This window comes from Pinus tabuliformis, chromosome 9, assembly GCF_031772625.1.
Source record: "Pinus tabuliformis cultivar Carrire ecotype Pingquan chromosome 9, CPIR1, whole genome shotgun sequence".
Lineage (NCBI taxonomy): Eukaryota > Viridiplantae > Streptophyta > Pinopsida > Pinales > Pinaceae > Pinus > Pinus tabuliformis.
In genome coordinates this window covers 145,998,449-146,021,260 of record NC_142307.1, presented here as the reverse complement: position 1 = coordinate 146,021,260, position 22,812 = coordinate 145,998,449, and the positions used below count along the sequence as shown (strand labels likewise).

Below are 22,812 nucleotides of genomic sequence, written 5' to 3'. Positions count from 1 at the left end.
CATTGACCACCTCCGCACCTTAACTGAAAGCCAGCAAGGAGAAGCTTCAACAAGAGTGAGCAAGAGGGAACCTCTCCAGGATGACTCGGTTACCCAACATCCCCCCTAACTCATGCAGTGTAGTTATAAATGGATAGGAGGATCCTTTGTAAGGCATTATAGCCGTTTAAATTCAGTATTAAGTGTAGTTAAGAAGAGCTTCGAGAACTATGGGTCTGCGAGCCCAATTTTGAATCTCAGCTCTTGGAATCTTCCTCTTATTGTAATAGTTTTCGAATCGCAAGTTTTATAATACACAAGTAGACGACTTTGTTAAAAAAAAAAATATGGGTTGAATGCCTTGAATGCTCTAGGATAATATTTCACAATATTATACTATCCTATCATGATGTTGGTCACGAAGCAGGCAAACATTATGGGTGAGAACATGAAAGTAAGTATATATAATATGGGTTGAATGCCTTGAATGCTCTAGGATAATATTTCACAATATTATACTATTCTATCATGATGTTGGTCACGAACCAAGGCAAACATTATGGGTGAGAACATGAAGCTAACTTTAATTGTACCGAGTACTTTGCTATATAATATGGGTTGAATGCCTTGAATGCTCTAGGATAATATTTCACAATATTATACTATCCTATCATGATGTTGGTCACGAAGCAGGCAAACATTATGGGTGAGAACATGAAGCTAACTTTACTTGTACCGAGTACTTACACTCTAGATGAAACACCAATGTATTCAAAATGCTTCTGAGTACTCTAGGTGAAATTCATAGCACTCAGTGCCATTCATTTCGATACAAAGACAAAACATGATTTCCAACTATGAAATCTGAAAAATGAGGAACTGGTTATCAGAAATTATGTAGCTTGCCTAACATCCCATGGCATAAATATCCAACTGTGGATCCTCTTTCCAACAATTTAATTAGTCTTCTCACTTTTGGATTTGGGTACAGCCTTGTATGGTATCTTAATTGCAGATTCCCCAAATATTTAGGGGAGCAGTTAAATATTTGACAGCATTTTTTATTTCGATTACAGAATCCCCAAATATTTGGAGGCGCAGTTAAATTTTTGACTAAGTGTTTTATCTGGATTGCAGATTCCCCAAATATTTAATAATCAGGCGAACATAAAAACCGTGAAATTTTTAACCGTGCCCATATCGTTGTCCATCCAATTGCCAAATATTCAGAAAATCGGCAATCAGATAAGCTCCAGGATATGGACGTGGATGCTATTTTCCAGGCATTACATGGATACAAGAAGTCTTTACACCGGCTGGCGGGCTGAAATGAATGGCAGGTAGAGAAGATAACGTTTGATCATCTTGAAGGGGCAATGTATAAAATATTCTGTTGACTTAGCCTGAGGATATTCACACTGATAGAGATACGTACGATTTGACATAATCTTTAAATGTTCAAATGAGTCATGAAAATAACTGAATCATTTTAAATAAGAATTATCGCTGTCTTTAATGAACTGTCCATATATATCAAAACATTTCGAGGCCTATTAGAAGTGCACTCGAGAAATATATATGTATAGACACACGGTTTTCTTTTTAATTGAAGTGAGGTTGGGTGTATTTCCATAACAATGTCTTCCCTGACGAAGTCCATGCAATTTGTGGTTAATTTATTCACTACCCATGTAATTATATCTCTGATTATCACCTCACTTCAGCGGAATTGCAAGGCAGCACCTGCAAATGCCAGAGTGGAGTCCTTTCCAGGATATCATGGCAATATTAGTTATGAGATATATGCTGGGTAAGTGCCATATCTATCCAAGGTAAAGTATATTTATTCATGAATAAAGTTCATGTTCAAATGTAACAATAATTGAAAGTAACAAATTCAAAGTGCCAGATTTTTCACTGGAAAGAATATTTATTCATTAACAGAGTCATTTTCAAAAATTTTCAAAAATAGCATGCATGAATTTGCCCCTGTTTGTAAATAAACAATTAGCTGTGTACTTATGCAAAGATTAAGAACATAACCAAAGAGTTCATAGCTTGTAGAATGTTCATAGCTTGTAGAGTGCATGCTTATATGACAAAGAAAGACAGAAAAACATAAAAGATATACAGATATCTAATTGTTATGCACAGACTGTGAATATGTTTGAACAGAGTTTAATTTCTATGGATACTTAATAAATTTGGTGACAATTGAAGCTAAAAAATATTAAAGTCAAAATTGTTGCATGGAGAGTTCAAAATATGTAAAAGACTAGGAGCGAAAATTGTTATATGGAGTGCTTACAGATGTGATTCTACCACTCTTATATTCTATTGGATGAACAATTAACTGCATGAAAGTCTTTGTGTTTTCTTCATATTCATGCAGGTATGTGACAGTTAGTGAGGCCAATGGAAGAGAACTTTTCTACTATTCTGTGAAGTCAGAAAGTAATCCAGCAAATGATCCACTTCTTCTTTGGCTTGAGGGAGGTCCTGGTTGCACCGGTTTCACTGATTGTCTATGAGATTGGTCAGCTATGGGAATTCTTGCTCTTATTATCTATTTCAATGCTCAAAGTTGCTATTTACTGAATGAATTTTGATCTTGTACACATTAAGTTTTCAAATTGTGTAATCTGGCCATGGGAACAGCTTGTTCAAATGGCTAACTGTAAGCTCACTTTTACCCAAGTTGTTGGAATTGGCACCCAAAACCGAGTCAACTGCTGTTCTGGAGGTATGGTGCCTGCCAAATTATTGCCCTCCAGGGATCTGCACAAGAAGGTATATACTTATGCGAGTGCATTTAAAATAATCAAAAGGGAGACATGCTAATGCATTTGTTAATAATATCCAGCGTCGAGCTCGATCAAAGTGCACCAGATTGGATTTATCTTACATTATGGTAATGTTTGACAAATTTCCAATTTCATTGGGAATGGCACCACTAAGCCAATTCAAAGCCAGATCCAAATTCTGTAGATTCTTTAGTTGACCAAGTTCTCTCGGTATGGTACCCAGTATATTGTTTGCACGAAGGTTCCTGCATAAGAGACCAATTTGCTCGAGGTTGTTCATGTCAACAGTTCGACAAACATATTCATATTTCTAGACTAACTTATAACTGTACAAAAACTTGGCTCATGTGCAAGCTTCATTTGAGTAATAGGCACTTACAGGTCTGCAGCGAAGCTAGAAGGGCCAATTCTGGTGCTAGAACCCCTTTAAGAGATGAGTTTGGAAGATTTCTGCATATAAATTTTTTAAACTTATTCAAGTACTTTGAATCTCAAGTATACAATGCATCAAAAGAAAACAACTGATTCAAACAACTTGGAGAGACTCAACATCAAATGTTCTTTCAATTCTACTCATTTGAAATTAAAAATGGATCTGTGATTCAATTCATCATGGGATTCTAGGTCGCACAACACCAGGACTTGGGACATGCAAGAGACGTGGATACGAGTGTCCAACACAGGACACAGCAACATTCGAAATGTGACAAGGATATATATATATTCAAAAATTTAGAACATTTACAAAATATTAATATTGATGCAACTAATTCCTACATCAAACATGCAAGAAATTGGAGTATTCAAGAATCAACACACATAAAATAGTAGTTTAGGAGTTAGAACTACAGCTTTCTCATTGAGTCCCTTGATGTCATCGAAATCACAATGTATTACATAGACACTAATATTACAGGTAGACATGCCAATGGCAAAATACAAAGTAGAGCAGATAGCAGATACGGTGGATATGTTCTTTCTTGAGCTTGGTGTCTTGTTATAGCAAAGTGGTTTGCAGTGCCGGCAGCTTCTCCTATAGCAAAGTGGTTTAGAGTGCCGACAGCTTTTCCTCGAGCAGACAGAATAGTGACAGCGGTAGATGGACTTGGAGAAGGGGATGAACACCAAAATTGACGTTCTTCCCTTTTTCCTGTGACCTTTGTGGTATAAAAGAAGAACACTAAAATTGGAGAAACGACAATTTCACCTCCTTCATTCTTCTTTACCTACACAATCACCTACACAATATTAGAGCATTTTCCTGTGGCTGGAAGTGAAAAAAGGAGGTGAAACTGCTTTTCTAGTTCTGTTTTGGCTCCTTGCACGTCCAACACTCGAGACATGATAGGTCATGTGTCAGAATCAAGTTTTCCACGTGTCTTGTTTTTTTTAGGAAATGTGTCAAACTCATGTCCAACACATGCCTAAGTGTGTCATGTATTTGAGACATGGGATACAGACATGCAGACCCTGGGGGATGTCTCTGGCCTCTTAGGAGATACATATAACATGGCCTCACACTATACAATTCTTGGCTATTCTGAATCCATATTAACTATATTACAACCATGATAACCATTCAATTGTTGTTGATGTTGCTTTTGAAAAAAATTGTCCTTTTTAAAGTAATAAAAGCACAACATAACATTACATCTGCTCTAGAATGTGCACACTATTTTTTGTGTTCTAAATTGACTCTCTATTATCAATGCAACTAGATACAATGATCATCTGATTGCCCTCATTTTTCTAGGGAAAATAAAGGTTCCCTGGAAACACAAACTGACTTTCACCAATTTAAGAGTGACATAGTGGGTGAGTTCTAGGCACCTGCCAAAACATGGTCGAAATTTTTGTGCGCTTTGCAGGTTTGACAAAAGCAAAAAAAGCATCCTGCAACTTCGGAGTGCAATAAGATTTGCAAATTCTGTAAACAAACTTTAGAGAAATGTAGTTTGAGAAGTGTTATTTTCCTGATAAATAATTGGATTGCTCAAAATTTTACAAGGTTGAAGCCAGGCATAGAAGATCCAACTATAGAGCTTCATAGGGCAAATGGTTGCATATACAAAGCCATACATTCCCAAGTTCCAAGTTCTCTGTACAATTAACGCTTAGAAGCCATCCAATTAAAAGGGAACTAGGGAGGGTACATTGTCACCTATTGTATACTCCCTCTGCACTTTGGGCTAGTGCTTTTCTGCCCTCAGGAGAGATACTTATGTGATCTAAAGTGCAAAAAAAATGACTTTGACCAACAAAGACACTTGGTATCAGAAAATTAGTTTACTGTAATTCAATTGTTACACCTAAATTCTGCTGAGAAATTGATGGGACATCAAGCTAATGTTCAGATCAGCTCTTATAATCATTAATTTGCTGAAATTCTTTGTGCAAATCTGCTCTCAAACACCTCAAATCTGCAGACCCACATGTAAATCTCCAAAAGCAATGATGAGAAACTCTTAAAATTTTGTTTGTGACTGTAGTGCCTTGAATTCTGTGGGTTATGGAGACAAGTGTAGAAGAAAATTAACTGAGCAGGAGTGATTCCCAAGGCCAACCAATTCAGAAAATTCCAAGTAATAAAAAACACCGATAAAATGAGAATTAGCCTCCAAGTAACTGTCACCTTTATCCAATGCCATGCATACAACGTTTAGAGATATTGACTTCAAATTCAAAGTGGATGTCAACAGTCAGATTACTTCAAAAGCACCTTTTCCCACCAAGTTCAATGATGCAGAAGCATCATCACCACCCCACCATGGTTGCAGCATCCCATGAACATTGAGAAGAGGTCAAGCGAGATAGCACTGTGGAAGAGACAGTGGGTAATTTTCGTCCCAGCATTCATCCTCCACCATCCAAATTCCCTTGCTTTCATCTGACAACCCACGGTTTCCCAGACCCAAGGATTCTCGTAGCCAGCTGGAACTTCTGTTTCAAGAGGATTCGATCAGTATTTCTAACGTTTACATTTTGAGCAGTCCAAGCTGTTAACAACCCCATGAGAAAATGACCATTTCCGCGTTGCATCATCTCTAGTTAGTTCCTTGTAATCAGCCACACTTAATTTGAATGATGGCTTTTCTGCTGCCAAAAGATAAAAGGCTTTATAGATTTCAGGAAGCCCAAGACCTAAAAAACAGTAAGAACAGGAAGAAAAAAATGTCTGGAACCGAACCCTCCTCCCATCACCCCCAACCCTAAATGGATACTAAGAATAATAGATATTGAAAAAAAAGAAAGGAGTTTTCTTTCCATTTTGCCCATTACTAAGCAGTAACTTCCAGTAGGATCTTGGACTTTATAGAGTAAGCACCATGCTGTCTGCATAATGCAACTTGAAATTTCCAATAAAAAGATTAAAAACATTTCATCTTGTCTCTGAATAAAACGAAGAATGAATGAAGAAAAGTTACCAGATAGTTTCCAAAGGACCCACTGCAGTTTTAGCATTGGCCCTGGACAAAGCTCCACTGGTAAACTCTCTAAATGATCTGCCTTTGAATAAAGTCTGCATGCATATCAAGATTAATAGGTGAGAGAAATTGGGATTCCCATATCAATATAAAGAGACAGAGCAGTCGGAGGGTCAGCATTTTCTTCAAGTAAAATTTACTACGGTGGGTTTAGTATGAAATTCTCTCTACTCGGTTCAGTAAATAATACTTAAATCATTGGGATTGAAATTTGAAATTGAAGATCTCCAATGTTCTACTCTGGAGTCTGTACCAAGGGTAGAAAAGCATACTTACTTGGAATGCTTTGCGCAGATCAGGAGCCTGAAAAATTTCTTTGCTGGGTAGTTTATCTAACTTTACTTCCATACTTTTCATAATTGAGGGATCCATGGTGCTCAGAGCCAATAGCTCTATGACTTGAAGTTATGGGATTTTCACACCCCACCTCAATTCTTGCTCTTATTATCTATTTCAATGCTCAAAGTTGCTATTTACTGAATGAATTTTGATCTTGTACACATTAAGTTTTCAAATTGTGTAATCTGGCCATGGGAACAGCTTGTTCAAATGGCTAACTGTAAGCTCACTTTTACCCAAGTTGTTGGAATTGGCACCCAAAACCGAGTCAACTGCTGTTCTGGAGGTATGGTGCCTGCCAAATTATTGCCCTCCAGGGATCTGCACAAGAAGGTATATACTTATGCGAGTGCATTTAAAATAATCAAAAGGGAGACATGCTAATGCATTTGTTAATAATATCCAGCGTCGGGCTCGATCAAAGTGCACCAGATTGGATTTATCTTACATTATGGCAATGTTTGACAAATTTCCAATTTCATTGGGAATGGGACCACTAAGCCAATTCAAAGCCAGATCCAAATTCTGTAGATTCTTTAGTTGACCAAGTTCTCTCAGTATGGTACCCAGTATATTGTTTGCACGAAGGTTCCTGCATAAGATACCAATTTGCTCGAGGTTGTTCATGTCAACAGTTCGACAAACATATTCATATTTCTACACTAACTTATAACTGTACAAAAACTTGGCTCATGTGCAAGCTTCATTTGAGTAATAGGCACTTACAGTGTCTGCAGCGAAGCTAGAAGGGCCAATTCTGGTGCTAGAACCCCTTTAAGAGATGAGTTTGGAAGATTTCTGCATATAAATTTTTTAAACTTATTCAAGTACTTTGAATCTCAAGTATACAATGAATCAAAAGAAAACAACTGATTCAAACAACTTGGAGAGACTCAACATCAAATGTTCTTTCAATTCTACTCATTTGAAATTAAAAATGGATCTGTGATTCAATTCATCATGGGATTCTAGGTCGCACAACACCAGGACTTATGACATGCAAGAGACGTGGATACGAGCGTCCAACACAGGACACAGCAACATTCGAAATGTGACAAGGATATATATATATTCAAAAATTTAGAACATTTACAAAATATTAATATTGATGCAACTAATTCCTACATCAAACATACAAGAAATTGGAGTATTCAAGAATCAACACACATAAAATAGTAGTTTAGGAGTTAGAACTACAGCTTTCTCATTGAGTCCCTTGATGTCATCGAAATCACAATGTATTACATAGACACTAATATTACAGGTAGACATGCCAATGGCAAAATACAAAGTAGAGCAGATAGCAGATACGGTGGATATGTTCTTTCTTGAGCTTGGTGTCTTGTTATAGCAAAGTGGTTTGCAGTGCCGGCAGCTTCTCCTATAGCAAAGTGGTTTAGAGTGCCGACAGCTTTTCCTCGAGCAGACAGAATAGTGACAGCGGTAGATGGACTTGGAGAAGGGGATGAACACCAAAATTGACGTTCTTCCCTTTTTCCTGTGACCTTTGTGGTATAAAAGAAGAACACTAAAATTGGAGAAACGACAATTTCACCTCCTTCATTCTTCTTTACCTACACAATCACCTACACAATATTAGAGCATTTTCCTGTGGCTGGAAGTGAAAAAAGGAGGTGAAACTGCTTTTCTAGTTCTGTTTTGGCTCCTTGCACGTCCAACACTCGAGACATGATACAGCGCATAGCAACCTCCCGTGAAATAACAACAGAAATCTTATAAATCAGAAAGAGCAAATCAACATTGCCACGAAATACTCTGATATGCACCTTTGTGCTGCAGATTTTGCATCATATGTAAATTCTATACTGATAAATATATCGCTTTTTTCATCTGAAAAAAAAAGGTGTATGGCGTCATAGAACAGGGTTATCCTTAAACCAGTTTAAAAACAAGCAGTACTGAAAAGAATTATTATTTAGCTCAGACATTGAAAACCACAAAATGAACCTACAGAAGTTCTCTACCCTGCACGGTGTAACTTCAACAGGACATACTCTTTTTTGATAGCGGTTTCAAAGAACAGAAAATGGTTGGTGAAAGCAGCAGTACATGTTGATTTTTCCCAAAATGTATTTAAACGCAACAAGAAATACTACCTACAGTGGATTTTCCTGCATTAGTTAGGTGACCTCACATTCGATCTGAAAAAAAACATTGAGCAGAGGAAACCTGTAACGGAAGTTTATTACCTGATTTTGCTAATATCAAAACATCCAAAAAATTGTTCGTATGAATATGCCACAAATCCACCGCGCACACGGGCATATTAACCAAGTAAATCAGGCTGCAGGTCGGCATGTGAAAACCATAAGATAATAGGAGCCGGTTGTTTATTATCAAATTCTATTTGAAAGCATCTGCTTTAGACCAGGTTTATCATACTCCATATCTGTCAAGCTGCAAACAATATCAAAGAGAAGCTTAGGTCTGTCTTTACACTGAACAGTCACCACAGAATACCCCCTCTCCAAACAGTTGTCAACAGTCACAAGAGGCTTGGCGTTGTCGTTGTCCTTGAGAGAAAGAGATGCCCTGTCTCCAGTTCCATCGAGTTTATCATAGTCACGGTCAGCAAACATCAATTGATAAAGCCGCCTTTCTGTGTGAGTGAATCCCATTGACACCACCGTTTTAGCTTCTCTGTGTTAATTCAATTGTCGTATGTTCAGCGGCTGCATCTAGACCTACTGGTTTTCCAAACAAAGGCACTACGCAAGGGTTTGTTGCCAACCTCTGCAATACAACGCATGGATGATTGAGAGGGATATTGCATGGATGATTCAGAGGGATCCAGAGCGGCGTGGAGGGATGCAGGGGAGGCAAGTCCTGAGGGATCCAGAGGAGGCAAGTCCTGACGCCCGCCTGGAGAACACCATTGGAGAAACCCTACCTCTGGAATGGCGATTGGCAGTCCGCGCTCTTCATTACCCGGACCGCCTCAGTGACATTTTTGATCGACGGTTGTGGTGTTTGTAATCGTCTAACATCTCATCGTACGGCGTCAGAGGAGGACACGTAGGCAAAATGGGGATGGATCTCAGAGGGAAACATATTTAAAAGGGGCTTTCTCGGCTAGGACAAGAGGATATGCCATTATAAGTCTCCAAAAGTGGTCATCTTGGCTTCTTAGTTAATTTTGAAAGTAATTTATAATATCAAGGAGGAATTAATTTCTATATAGTATATATCTTATTTATAAAAAAGAAAAAGGAAGGAAAAACACATCAATTCCCCTAACTATTAATATCCTCAACTTGATTAGAGGGAACTTCATTTTTTTCTTTTACTATTAATATCCTCAACTTGATTAGAGGGAACTTCATTTTTTTCTTTTATATGATTTTCAACATATTCTCTAAGACTCAAAAGTTTAATCAAGTGAATGACTTTGAGAATGTGATGTTGTTTAAAAGGTTCTCTTTAAGAGAAAATTGTTTATCTCATCCATTTTTCATATTTTTCAAGCTTAGGTAATATAGTCTTTGATCAATGTGATGACCTTAGTAGGGTCCTCTACTAATTTGTAAACTTCCTTAGAGAGACTCTTGTTCTCAATCTCAATCTTTCCAACCTTTAGTGATAAACTCCTGATGAGTTTTTCTAGTTCATCCATCTTCAAGTCTGGTGATTCTCTTTCTCAACGAGAGGAAGATGCCTCTTCTTTCCCTCTTTTGTTCTCAATAGGTTCTGGCTTTCCTCTTGACTTTCTTGCTCATGTGAAATTTGCTTCCACCTCAAGTGCATAAATTTGGAGTTGATCTAGAGTGAGAGACTTCCTTTTCCTCGGAGTAAAGCCAAATTCAGACTCAAATGCTCTCAAAAAGGCTACTCAGGCAGCAGTTAGAGGAGGCTTTATCTCAACTGGCAGGTTATTGTATTACTTGTTGAACCTCTTTATAAATTCTGAGATATCCTCTTTTGGATTCTTATTTATGGCGTTAAACTTTGTGAGGAGGTACTCATGATTCCTTTTTTTCACCCCATTTCTATGTAAAAGAGTTTTCAAGTTCCTCCCAGGCGACAATGGAGGCATTGGGTAGGGTTTTGAACCACTTTCTGGCCTCTTCATCAAGGGATTGTACAAAAAGTCTCATGACTACATCCAGTTGTTCAACATTTAGGATCTCATCAAAGAGCTGAAGGTTTCAATGTGACTTTGTGTTGTGTTATCATCTTCCCCATTGAACCTAGGCAACTGCTTTAGGTAGTACTGGGGCATTACACTTAGAGGCTGAGGTAAATTAAGAGGTGCATATTTATTTAGTAAGAAACCTGGAAGAGCCATCTGAATTAATGGAGGGGGATTGAGGTTTTCCATAGGGACTTGGCCCAAAAACACAGTGGTAGGAGTGACTAGACTGGATGCAGGGTATGTCAAGACCTTAGGAACAAATCCTGAGTAGTGAGTAACAACGAGCAGAGAGCTAGATGAGGAAGCTTCAAAGGCTGGTGAGATGGTAGCACAGGTAGGGGGAGTTTTCTCTTTCCATACTTTCTTGAAAATCAACTTTTCTGGGCCATATACAAATTGGGCTTTCTTCTAAGATGTATCTGAGCGAGTATGAGACCTTTTAAAATACAGGGTGATAACTGACAATGAGGGGTTGTGGAGTAGCCAAGGTGATGTGAATGCAATCAAAACAGACATTGCTCACCTACACAAAGAGTGCTCAATTTGTCTTATCCCAAGGAAAAAATCCTTCAATACGTTCCCCGACAACGACGCCAAAAGATGTTGTCGCTCCTAGAGACAACCTTGGATTGCTTACAAGACCAGTGCTTGGACACATCTAAATTTTGTGTATATCATATGAATTTTCTAGAAATGGATACATCACACACACACACACACACACACACATATATATATATATATTGGGTTGGTTCATTCACCTAAAGGAGTAAGACATGAATTTCTTGGTACTTCTTCTCATATACAAATCTTAGAAATATGCATAAAACAGTGGAGGCCAAGTAGTCCAAGGACTTACAATTTAATAATATTTTGTAGAGAAATGATAGAGGATAAGGAGAAGGAGTAACTCATCATATGGAGCTTACAACATCAAGAATTCTATGCTTTAACATGTAGAGCTTGCAGCTTTAAGAATTCCTATACTTCTCTGAGTTAGAAGTAGATATAATGGGTAGAAGAGAGGTTGTGTATTATGGTTCATGAGGAGCAACCTTTAAAGAAATAATTTCAATAATCGATATAGGCACTAGCATTAACAATGTCGATACAAATGAATCTGTGAGGAACTTAAAGGCACGTGCATAACATTTTGATACCAGCGAAACTATGAGGAAGTCTTGAAATATTTCTAACAGTTGTGATTGCGTGAAATTAGAGAGGAAACATGAACATAATGGGATTTAACAGAGGGATAACATATTGTAATACTTGAAGGGGGAATCACCACCATTTCTTCATATCCTGAAAAATTTGTATAATGAAGTTATAGAGTCTGAAAATTACATGTAGAGTTTTCTTTATAATTTTTCAACCTTTGTTAAGTCTTGCTTCCTCCTATTCATTCTGGAGGGGGAAGCATGGACATTCATTACATCAAATGATATCTTCAGTTGAGTCTCAGCTATAAGGTTGACTAGCTGTCTCAATCGAGGTGGCTCTAAGGCCCAAAAGTATTACAAAATTAATTGCTTCATTGAAGAGAGGTATGTTTGAGGAAAAAAACAAGTGAACAATCAGACAGGGAAGTAAATGAAATATCTTCATGCCCATCCTGTGATCACCTTCGCCTCAAGCTGTAGTTTGCTCATCGTATGGCCTCTTGTGTTGCCCACTAACTCCTGTCGCTACTGCCTTCACTGCTTGAATTCCTTGTTCTGTGAAGTATAGGGTGGGTCGACTTTAAGTGCCTGTTTCAACGATCCTTTGCTATGTAGAGGAGTGAGGCTCCATGATGAACCATTAAATCTTACTGATCCCCCCATACTGTCTTCAACACTCTGCATCATACTCACTTTAATGCCACAACTATCGACCCATCCGCCTTAAGAGCCCTGTACCATGCTATCGTGGTTGTGAAGCAGCGAGACTTTTACTCTTGTAGACACTCTAGAATGATGAGTTTCAAAGTTCCTTAGCCCCCCTGAGTTTAGCCCCTTATATTGTTATTTTCTTTATATGACTGGGGGCCATGACTAGGGGCTTAGCCATCGGTCATTGAGACCTTTAAACCTATGTCTAGGGGGCCTGTTTCCTTTGTAACACAAAATATTGTATTCTAGCGCTTGATACGCTTTACCTTTGGTGTCTCCCTTTCTAACTTGCGATTGCCAATCAGCGGGATTGGGCCCACCAAAGGTATCGCAATCACAACCCCGGAGAGGGGGACCTTTTACCTTCTTTCTTAGCATTGGCTGACTATCCATATGTGGGAGCTTTATAGGCCAGATTACATTATATATCACGTCCGGGAGGAAAATCCCAACATATTGCAATCGCAAGCCGAGGGGACTTTGAAGTAGGAGCGCTTTAACCTGTGTGACTGTCAATCTGCGGGGGGTGATGTCATCACTACCACGTGTCACCCGGAAATGCCCCTCGTAGGACCCTGAAAATGACAAATCTACATGCCATGTGTCACCCATACTGCCATGTCAGTTATAAGGGCCAATGGTATTGCACCACGTGGTCTCCTAGAGGAGAGATAAAAAGGCTTTTCGACCCCTTATTTGCTTCGATTTTCTTCATTAAAGTTTTTAGGCCTTTCTCGACAATTTAGCATTGCATCGATGCTTCCCCCACATCGCAATCTTCTTAACCCTAGTCCTGTTCAGAATCGTCGATTCGCCGGTCTCACGGGATTGCAATATTGCGGGATACGGGACGTTGACATGGTCAATATGAGGGATTCGTTGTTCCTAGGGCCCCCGAACTCCAATAAAATGCACTGCCACGTGGAGGAGAGAGAAATGACTTGCCTGTCCCTGTATTTGCATGCATTTCCTTTGTTAAACTTTTTTCGGCCCTCCCCAGCAATTTCACATTATATCGGTGATTGCTGCCCCCCCTCTCTCCCCCCCCCCCCAACCCCCACAATTCCTTAAGGATGGCCCAAGAGGTATTGCAGAGGCCATGCAGGACTGCAGGATGTGGGATTGCAGGACTGCGAGGCGAGGGACTACGAGACTGTTGGACTGCAGGATTTCCGATAAGATGTACCACCATGTGGAGGAGAGAGAAGAAGGCTCACTCATCCTTGATTTGCATAGATTTCCTTCGTAAAATGATTTCATCCTCCCTCAGTGATTTTACACTATATCGCAAGATCGCAACCCCACATATTTTCTTGAGTAGCAACCCCTCTACTTTGTTGATGGCCTGTAATGCAAGATTTACAGTGCCCGAGACCGATTTGCAATTTTCCTTGGTCCTTTGGCCTTTTCTCTTTATTTTCTAGCTTCTCAAGGGGCATTTAAATTTGCTCTATCTCCCGATCTAGAAGTCCATTCTTGGACTTCCATATAACGTTAGAAAGCTATTTCCGAGTACTATGCAATGGGGAGGGTCCAATTAAGCTCTGATAACTTCTGTGGCTTGGTAAATTGATTAAACTTCATTGCTCTTGGGCAACCTTGACTTTTGAAACCCACAATGCAGTGAGTGACAACATACTCTTCAAGCACTCCTTCTCCAAGTTAGAATGGGCAGCATGTAAGCATAATATTAGTATAGGAATGCAACAATCAAATACCAACCATTTGGGTATGGAAGGGAGTTGGTTTGTAGGAAGGGAGAGGGAGTTAGGTATCCACAAAAGAGGGAGGAAGCTCCACATCTCAAGGGGAAAGCCCATTATAATAAGATCAAGAGGTCCAAATGGGAGAGCTCGACCATATCAACAACAACCAATATCCAGCTCATTGTTCTTGAAGGTTCTAGTGCACAAAGCTTCTCCTCCAGTTTGGGAAAACTTGCTAGAAGAGGTTCACTGCGGGTTTTCATATCAAAACCCACGCTTGCAGCGCTAGGTTAGAATAGTGCAACCTACCATCAGCACGGGCAGGCAGTGGAGCAAAACATGTTGCCCTAAAAATTAGGTTTTTAGTTAACCTTCTTCATAGTTGACTCAAGGCATTTTTCCTTTGATTCTTCAAGGAGGTTTTGGTTTGTATATCATGATGGATATGTTGAACAATTGTCAATGTTTTGGCACTTCGAGATATGGAACAGGAAGTGAACAGGAGGTGTGACAAAATAATGTGTAACAGAACACTGCCAAATCCTTAAAACCCATGCATTTCATGACCCTCGGCCCACCATGAACATTGGGACCTACCCTCGTAGCCTTGTCTTTGAGGCCTTCAATGAAAGTCGTCCACACAATAATCATCTACCTGATAAAGAGTCTCGTGAGCATTTGACTTCAAGAGTCGCTAAAATAAACCCACACCATTACTAAACTTGAAAAATAGCTTGACAAATATACTTTCACCTACTATAAGATCATTCAAGTATTCCACTAGCATGTCCTCCGTGACTAAATCTAATGAAAATGAAAAAAAATGCCTAGAAGGTTGGGGGCTATGACAATTGGGTGCTAGTGAGTAACAAACCTTGATAAATTTAGAACCTGACAAAAACACTACAGTGACTTCCATAAGGGAACGATAACCCTCATGAAACCATCTCCCCACATTCCATGACTGAACTGAGGGAGAAGCATCAAGAAACCTCATGATTTTTTAATTTATTTTTTTATGCATAATAATACTATTTATTTTTATTTTTATTTTTTTTTACAATTGTTAATTGGTAATTTGGGCAATTCCCAAGATCAAACCTAACGGTTGCCACCATAACACCTGTTAGCGCTTGAAATTTCACCTCAGGCTGAGAAAGGTAAACCTCAAGGCTACATCAAACCATTTAGCCTCGTAGCTAGCCCTACGGGGCAGGAGAAGGCTCTCTCCGATCAATCTCGGTAAATCTTCAATGGGATGAGATGACCAACAAGGTAACACTGATATTAGGCTAGTAAACTGATTAAAAAGGTTGATTTGGGTTTTTTTTTTTGGGGTTTTGGTGGCAATTTGAGGAATTGCAATTTTGGGTGCGGGGATTGGACACAGTTTCTGCAGGGGGTTCCTTGGGGCGAGGTAGGACACAGTATTGATGCCTTAAAGTGAGATGGATGATCAGGAATGAAAGATGAGGAGCTAAAGAGAGCAAACAATGACTTTGAATTCCCTTTAGACAGTAGAAAACATTGAAATTAAACAAATTTAAAAGCAGAGCATGGCTAGCATGAATTTATACTTTAACACTTCATTTGTTTAATGTGCAGCAGTAAAGAAAGGAAATGAATCACATAACAAAGCCTACAAGAACATTGAGAAAACACACCATCAACACATGAGTCCACAAGAATCCCAAAGATGACTGCAAAACCCTGGTCTTCCTTAGCCAAAAATTGCAGAGATACAGTGAAAATATACAATGATAGCTTCTCCCTCAAGAGTCCAACCATGAAAATGAGCAAGAGAAGGCATAATATAGATGATCTAACTCCTTTCCCCACCTCTAGGGGTCGAGCTCAGCTTCCTAGGAGCTGTTTCAACTAATTCTAAACTGAGCACTAGATAATAGGCAGTCAAAACAACTTGCCTCTAAAACTTAGGAAACCTATCCATGCATTAAATTTTTACCATTTACATTCAAGAATCTTCTAGAAGTGATCAAGGAGAGTAAAAGAATCATAGAGCCATGAAAATTACACAAAAATCCATCATTTACATGCCCAAAACATTAAACCAAGTGAAAACAGTGTTTTTCTGGCCGAACTGGTAAAAACAGGCAAAATTCCCTGACGGGTCGCGCACATGTGCCTGACGGGTCGCGCACATTGAGAGGCCTGTTTGGGGGCCTTCCCGGTGTCCAAATCAGGTGCAAGATAGCTCATTGGAAAGGTATGCGAGTCTACTTTCCAACCCCACCGGAATTTTTGAATTTGGAGTTGATTTGACCCCTCAAAGCTCAATTCTCCCAAGACAGCTTTCTGCAACTCAAAATAGGGGCAGAAAGTCAAAATTTGCATGTATTTTGACCTTTTGGAGGCCCTAATCTCCATAAAAACTCAAGTCCATCCATGGGCATATGTAACTTTGCATAAAAAATCAGGAAATGCTGAGTTTTTGTGAAAAGGAGTTGCCATGACAAAGGGTCTCACCGGGGGTGAGACCCGTTGAGGAGCCAAAACCTGTAAATTTCCAAAAATTGCCAAAATTACCCAAAATTCTCAAAAATTTTGGGATTTGAGCTGTGGATAGGCTATTGAGTGCCATGATCTTTGAGTGAAGCCTCAGCCAAGATACGGAGGGGATTTGGCTTCTTTCTCCTTTTTTGTGCCTTGGCCAAACTCCTTGGATCCGGCGATTGTAATTTTGGCATTTCTCTAAAACCATGACACCTGTGCAAAAAGTGAATGTTTTTTTATTCTTTGGCATGTTATGGACAAAAACCTCTCTCAGTTTTCGAAAATTCATCTTTTATTGCTCTGAAACATCATTTGAGTGCAACTTGTCCCGATGTGTGGAACAAGGAATTTTGTCGAAATGAAGCGAAATGAAGGGGATAGGGGGCTTCTAAATTCTTGGGGAAATTTTTGGGAGTGGGGAGGGATGTTAGGAAGCAGGGGAAAGTGGAATCTCAGAGATTGAGTGAGGAGAAGGGGTCCAAAAGGGCAAAACACAGGTCAAACCTAGAAAATTGCCAGGTTGTAGCTAGAAACTAGGGTTTGTGCAAAAATGAGGAATTTGGCGGATCTAAGGGATGGGAAGCATTTGGTAAGGTACTTTAAGGATAGGGGAAGGTGTATGAACATCTAGAAACAAGTTTTGCCGATGATTTGACCGTCCAAGAGAAATTGCCCTCAAAACCCTAGGAGAGGGAAATGAGCTTGCCTAGGTGCGACTGAAGCATGAACAAGATGTAAAATGACCCATTAGACACTGAGATGATAATGAAAACCCTATGAATGATGATAGACTCAGCTGAATGATGACATAGACTGACATTTGGGCAAACCCTAGACCTAATGCCTAGTGACCAAATTTTGCTTGAAAACTCTTTGAAATGACAAAATTTGACTTGGAAACTCTGAGACCACTTTGTAAGAGCCTATTTGATCACTGGAGGAAGGCTGGGAAGACTGACACTAACATTGGCTCCAATGGGGATGGTAGCTCCTTGGAGGTGCCAAGAACCTTAGACATCTGGGAGAGCAGACCAGTGCTTGCAACCATTGGGCGATGGAGTCATTATTTACACCTTTGACACAAAACTTTGACACATTTATTGAATGAAAACTTGACTGAAAACTGACTGAAACTTAACTGAAGCTTGACTGAAACCGACTCGATGGCAAACTGAAATAACTTGAAAAAACTCACTCAATAGACCAAACACAAATGACTCATGACTGACTTAACTAAAACAAGAGAAGGGCAGCAGTCCATCAAGATGTGAAATCATGATGACAACCACCGGTGTTTCTTACAAGACTATATACATCAAACTATATCAAAATGCCAATGCAACCAATCAAGCAGATGCCTTCTTGATTGATTCTCCTGATTAGATCTTCTGGTCAACAATACAAACCTATCACTGGGCATCCAAAAACATAGTTGACCATTTTCTCCTTCATCATTGAATACTGCAATAAACACTATCACTGTTGACTGCAACAGGGCTGCCATTGGATCTTGAAAAACATGAAGTTTTGCCATTGCCACCTCGTGCTGAAAGATCAAGGTGTCCTTTGTTACAAATTCTAATATGCCTTCATCATGTGCTTCAGTAAAAGTATGTTCATGGGCTTCAAAAAATTCTGAACAAGTAGATGAGCAGATCTCCTCTTGAAAAAGCATTTCAGCACATGAAACATATGAAGAATCTGAAAGGTAATCCTGTATGCTATGATCTTTGGTAATCAGATAATATGGTAGGTGATCTTCAAATGATATGATAGCCGGATTATCATCTTTGTGAAGGAAAACATTATCTGTTTGTTGATCTACAAGATAGTCATCTTTTTCAACAGAGGAAGAAGCTTCCCCAACACTTTCCTGACTATGTGTGCATTGCAAATCTGCTGTAGCTTGACCTTTCAAACGCTGATCTATCTCCTCTTCAGACAAAGGAGACAATGCCTTTTGTTTTCTTCTGCTTAAACAATAATTATCTTCATATGACAAGGCATTCAAACTATCATTTATTACTGAGCTATTGAAAGGAGATTCATCACTTACTTGCACAAAGGTCTCACCTTGCTTTTCATGAACATCTGAATCCAAAATTCTGTCTATGATCTCAACAGCAGAGCTCTCTTTGATGGGCTTCAGCACAAGATATGCTTGGTCGTCATAATTTGAATCTAGTTCTGAAGTAGCTGACTGAGCATTATCACAATCTACAATCTGGTCTTCTTCTGTGGGCAGATCTGAAACAAGCTCTTCTCTTTCATCAATTACAGCCATATGACCATCTTCAACCTGCTGATCTTGACAAATATCCTCTAAGATTTCTGTGTGCTGCTGAAATGGATTCTCATACAAAGCCTCCATGATCTCAACATCCATAAAATTATCATCTTCATAATATTTTTCAAGGCTTTCAATAAAACCATAAGCATGCTGGCAACAGTCTTGAACCAAATTTAATGATGGATAAGATGCTAGATATCTTTCAATGAACATAGCATGAAAATCCTTTAAACAGTAAATACAAGCAGGCGGCAAACTTTCATACCATGATTGGGCTTTACCTTCCAGAGTGGCCAAGAATATCTTCATCAAGCAATCTTCAGGAAATTCCACCTTCAATTTGCGAATATGCATATGAAATCTAACTAGATGTAAAGCGGCATCCTTCTTACCATCATCATTAAATATAGGCAGATTCCTTGACCAATCTACCTTTGGAATTTTATTCGGAAAACCTGGAATGTGATCTCGGCTCAAGGGAGCATATCTTCTTGCAATCCGATCCATCTTGAAAGCTCAAAGCTACTGATCTCTCTGCTGTGAAGTCACCATGAAGCATTGATCTCTGGAGTTTTCAATGAAGGAGTCGCCAGTGAATGATTTCAGCCTTGCAAGTGTCTGATCGTTGTCCACTATCAACAATCAGATCTGAACTTGATACATGTACTGGGGTAAAATGCAAATGAAGTGGTCGTATTCACAAGCTCACAGAGATTGACTGAAGCAGCGTTTATCTACTTCCGCTAATGCAAAGCAAAAGCGTTTCGAAGGCTACCTGGCATAACTTCAGGCTCCGTCTAAGACTTATGAAACAAACACATCAATCCACAAACAAGTTTGTTCTCCCCAGTATGGTCGCCAGTATGTTAGCGCTTGAAATTTCACCTCAGGCTGAGAAAGGTAAACCTCAAGGCTACATCAAACTATTTAGCCTCGTAGCTAGCCCTACGGGGCAGGAGAAGGCTCTCTCCGGTCAATCTCGGTAAATCTTCAATGGGATGAGATGACCAACAAGGTAACACTGATATTAGGCTAGTAAACTGATTAAAAAGGTTGATTTGGGTTTTTTTTTTGGGGTTTTGGTGGCAATTTGAGGAATTGCAATTTTGGGTGCGGGGATTGGACACAGTTTCTGCAGGGGGTTCCTTGGGGCGAGGTAGGACACAGTATTGATGCCTTAAAGTGAGATGGATGATCAGGAATGAAAGATGAGGAGCTAAAGAGAGCAAACAATGACTTTGAATTCCCTTTAGACAGTAGAAAACATTGAAATTAAACAAATTTAAAAGCAGAGCATGGCTAGCATGAATTTATACTTTAACACTTCATTTGTTTAATGTGCAGCAGTAAAGAAAGGAAATGAATCACATAACAAAGCTTACAAGAACATTGAGAAAACACACCATCAACACATGAGTCCACAAGAATCCCAAAGATGACTGCAAAACCCTGGTCTTCCTTAGCCAAAAATTGCAGAGATACAGTGAAAATATACAATGATAGCTTCTCCCTCAAGAGTCCAACCATGAAAATGAGCAAGAGAAGGCATAATATAGATGATCTAACTCCTTTCCCCACCTCTAGGGGTCGAGCTCAGCTTCCTAGGAGCTGTTTCAACTAATTCTAAACTGAGCACTAGATAATAGGCAGTCAAAACAACTTGCCTCTAAAACTTAGGAAACCTATCCATGCATTAAATTTTTACCATTTACATTCAAGAATCTTCTAGAAGTGATCAAGGAGAGTAAAAGCATCATAAATCCATGAAAATTACACAAAAATCCATCATTTACATGCCCAAAACATTAAACCAAGTGAAAACAGTGTTTTTCTGGCCGAACTGGTCAAAACAGGCAAAATTCCCTTACGGGTCGCGCACATGTGCCTGACGGGTCGCGCACATTGAGAGGCCTGTTTGGGGGCCTTCCCGGTGTCCAAATCAGGTGCAAGATAGCTCATTGGAAAGGTCTGCGAGTCTACTTTCCAACCCCACCGGACTTTTTGAATTTGGAGTTGATTTGACCCCTCAAAACTCAATTCTCCCAAGACAGCTTTCTGCAACTCAAAATAGGGGCAGAAAGTCAAAATTTGCATGTATTTTGACCTTTTGGAGGCCCTAATCTCCATAAAAACTCAAGTCCATCCATGGGCATATGTAACTTTGCATAAAAAATCAGGAAATGCTGAGTTTTTGTGAAAAGGAGTTGCCATGACAAAGGGTCTCACCGGGGGTGAGACCCGTTGAGGAGCCAAAACCTGTAAATTTCCAAAAATTGCCAAAATTACCCAAAATTCTCAAAAAATTTGGATTTGAGCTGTGGATAGGCTATTGAGTGCCATGATCTTTGAGTGAAGCCTCAGCCAAGATACGGAGGGGATTTGGCTTCTTTCTCCTTTTTTGTGCCTTGGCCAAACTCCTTGGATCCGGCGATTGTAATTTTGGCATTTCTCTAAAACCATGACACCTGTGCAAAAAGTGAATGGGGTTTTTCTTCTTTGGCATGTTATGGACAAAAACCTCTCTCAGTTTTCGAAAATTCATCTTTTATTGCTCTGAAACATCATTTGAGTGCAACTTGTCCCGATGTGTGAAACAAGGAATTTTGTCGAAATGAAGCGAAATGAAGGGGATAGGGGGCTTCTAAATTCTTGGGGAAATTTTTGGGAGTGGGGAGGGATGTTAGGAAGCAGGGGAAAGTGGAATCTCAGAGATTGAGTGAGGGGAAGGGGTCCAAAAGGGCAAAACACAGGCCAAACCTAGAAAATTGCCAAGTTGTAGCTAGAAACTAGGGTTTGTGCAAAAATGAGGAATTTGGCGGATCTAAGGGATGGGAAGCATTTGGTAAGGTACTTTAAGGATAGGGGAAGGTGTATGAACATCTGGAAACAATTTTTGCCAATGATTTGACCGTCCAAGAGAAATTGCCCTCAAAACCCTAGGAGAGGGAAATGAGCTTGCCTAGGTGCGACTGAAGCATGAACAAGATGTAAAATGACCCATTAGACACTGAGATGATAATGAAAACCCTATGAATGATGATAGACTCAGCTGAATGATGACATAGACTGACATTTGGGCAAACCCTAGACCTAATGCCTAGTGACCAAATTTTGCTTGAAAACTCTTTGAAATGACAAAATTTGACTTGGAAACTCTGAGACCACTTTGTAAGAGCCTATTTGATCACTAGAGGAAGGCTGGGAAGACTGAAACTAACAACACCAATACTATATCCAACAACTCATAATCCAGATATTCCAGGAATTTATGATTGCGCTGAGAGGCGCTCTCCAACCTAGTATAGAAGAGATGTCGTCTTGCCTTGTCCTATCCTGTTATGTAAACATTTTCACTGATCAAATTACACAAAAATAAAAATTAAATAATAATAATAATTAACTAATTAATTAAAACATTTTGACTCTGTCAAGTTACATATAAAAAATAAATAAAAATAGAAAAAAGAAAATAAAATATTTTAATTATAATTAAACCAATTTAGATCCATGTTAGCTTTGAATCTACGAAGAAGGATTAAATCTCTTGATTTATGATTTAGCAAGAGTCAAGACTCCACGAGGGTGGAGGAACTTACTCTTTAAGCCTCATCACAATGGGCCAAAGATGTCTCCCTTTAAATTTGAAATCGAGTGGATGAGATAACATT

At 39.2% G+C, this 22,812-nt stretch overlaps 1 long non-coding RNA gene across 1 annotated transcript; it reads right to left on the bottom strand.

The window, feature by feature from the left end:
- Window positions 1-2,893: 2,893 nt before the first annotated feature.
- LOC149147530 (uncharacterized) lies at window positions 2,894-7,089 on the bottom strand. The gene is made up of 5 exons (XR_016263817.1): window positions 6,545-7,089; window positions 6,209-6,303; window positions 5,416-5,879; window positions 3,163-3,233; window positions 2,894-3,028 (listed from the first exon to the last, which is right to left on the bottom strand). It is a non-coding gene; the product is annotated as an uncharacterized LOC149147530 (long non-coding RNA).
- Window positions 7,090-22,812: the final 15,723 nt, after the last annotated feature.